The following is a 2,038-nucleotide window of genomic DNA, read 5'->3' as shown; positions in this document are numbered from 1 at the left end:
TTTGTGCTAGCAGTCTGCCCAATGACCTTTGTCGCCACAGGAGGAAGAGGAGCTGCGCCGCTTGGCCTTCAGCCTCTATGGCGCCCTGGCCTCCTGTGCCTCCGGGAGGAGGTCGCTTTTCAGCAGAGAGGCAGAGGAGGCCTTTCCCAGCCTGGTGCTGCACCTTCGGGACCCGTCCCCAGCTGTGTGCAAGGTAAGAACCCCCAGGCATCCCACAGGAAGCCCCATGATGCTGCCTGAGCCGTGGCGGCGCTCACTCCCTTCCAGGCGAGGCTGCCGGAGTCTGCACAGGCCCCGGGTGATGTTGCCCCACCAGCAAGGTTCCTGCCTCAGTGCCCGGTTGGGTGCAGAGCGTCCCCATGACATGGCCCGGTGCTCCCGGTGCTCTTTTGCAGGTGTGCAAGCTCTCCCTGCACCTGTGCGCCCCATTCCTAGGCTCGAGGAGACTGCGGAGACGCATCCGCATGAGCATTGGGCTCAGCACAGAGGAGATGCAAGCCGAGATCTGCAGACACCTGGTGAGTGAGCTGCGCCCTGGGGCTGTGCCACTGTGTGGCCACCCACCCCGTGTCCCCCACACCATGAGGTCGMGGTGTTCCTGGCCATGGATGGGTGGATTGGGCAGAGGGGAGGAAAGCGGAGTGTTGGAGATGGGAATGAGCTCCTGCTGTTGTGACAGGCGCAAGACTGCCCCGTGCTGTTGGAGAGGCTCCTGAGCACATCTTGGAGCTGCTGCATGGGGAGCTCCCAGGCGCCGCAGCCAGCAGCCGTCCACGTCTTGGGTGAGCCGCAGCATGGGGCTGAGGTGCTGCTCCTGGCCAAGTCCTTGGCTTGGATCCCAGGTTGGATTCCTGGGGCAGGTTGGGGCTGTGGCCATGCCTGTGCCCTCATGGCCATGTCCTTGTTCCAGGCCTGCTCCGGGACACAGCACCAGCCGCGTGTCTACAGCAGCGGGACCTGGCCTTGCTGTTGGGAGGTAGGTACCTGCAGCTGAGCTGTCACCTGGCAGACTAGAGAGGCRTCCAGAGGTTCCATGGGTGCCAAAAGCCAGGAGCCTTGGGGATGGGGATTCCTTTAGCCCCACGGGTGCATCAGGGAAGAAAGCTCAGGCGAGCAGTGCGGGGCATCAGGGGCATTGCGCCCATGTGGCCTCCTCACGATGTCGGTGTCTTTGCAGCTCAGTGAAGGGGAGAGCACGTTGAGGAGCCCCGTGCTCGACGGGTGATAACTGCAGAGCTCTGCATCGGGGGAGACCAGCAGCTTAGAGCAGGAGGGCAGTAAAGCAATGTCTGTGTGGGGAGGCAGTGTCCGTCCTTGCGGGGCTGCAGGCGCGTGTGGCAACGGCCGTGGAACGGCCTACCCCACCATGTGGGCCATGCTTGGGGCCATGCGTGGGGACAGTGGAGAGCAGAGAGACTGGGAGCAGAGGGTGTGGAGGCAACGGGCTTCGTGGGCCGCTGCTAAGTGCCTTGGGCCCCCAGGGTCATGGGGAGCCCTGGAAGGATGAGGGGGGCACTAGTGAAGGATGCCAAAGCAAAGGCATCTACAATCTGCGTCAGTAGCAGCACACGGCAACAGATGAGCAATTCTCCTGCCCTGCAGCCCTGCTCTGATACATTCCTGGCCTGGCACAGCTGCCAGGCGCAAGGCAGAACTACTGGTCACACGGTTCCTTGGTGCCATTTCCTCTTTCTCCTTTGTGTTTTGGGGAGACAGAGGCATTGCTGCAGCAAAATATGTGGCTTGTAAAACCAGGAGAGTCTAGCACAGCTTTGCTCTTCCTTGCCCCGCTCGCTTGCGGATGACAGGTAGAGCAGGCATCGCCCTGGCAAGAGCCCTGCAGCCACACTGCCCTGTTGCTGTGCCCAGGACACAATGCTGCCACGAGCAGTCCAGCCCAGGAGGGAGGTGCTGCAGAGTGTCCCCATCAAAAGGCTGGTGGAGACTTAGCCACACATCTGCTGTCCCCCACGCACGGAGCTTTGGAGATGTTTCCTCTTTGGCCACTAGCGTCTTTTGCCTCCTTCTGTCTGCTGGA

The 2,038-nt window shown here is 61.9% G+C and overlaps 1 long non-coding RNA gene across 1 annotated transcript; it reads left to right on the top strand.

Moving 5' to 3' along the window:
- The first annotated feature begins 482 nt into the window (after nt 1–482).
- On the top strand, nt 483–1,192 carry LOC112956617. Its single transcript, XR_003251077.1, has 4 exons — nt 483–518; nt 680–782; nt 911–976; nt 1,178–1,192. It is a non-coding gene; the product is annotated as an uncharacterized LOC112956617 (long non-coding RNA).
- The last annotated feature ends 846 nt before the right edge of the window (nt 1,193–2,038 follow it).

Source organism: Nothoprocta perdicaria, unplaced genomic scaffold, assembly GCF_003342845.1.
Source record: "Nothoprocta perdicaria isolate Ctin4 unplaced genomic scaffold, notPer1 scaffold_653, whole genome shotgun sequence".
Lineage (NCBI taxonomy): Eukaryota > Metazoa > Chordata > Aves > Tinamiformes > Tinamidae > Nothoprocta > Nothoprocta perdicaria.
Note: the sequence above shows the minus strand (reverse complement) of the source record. Positions and strands in the feature narration are given on the sequence as shown.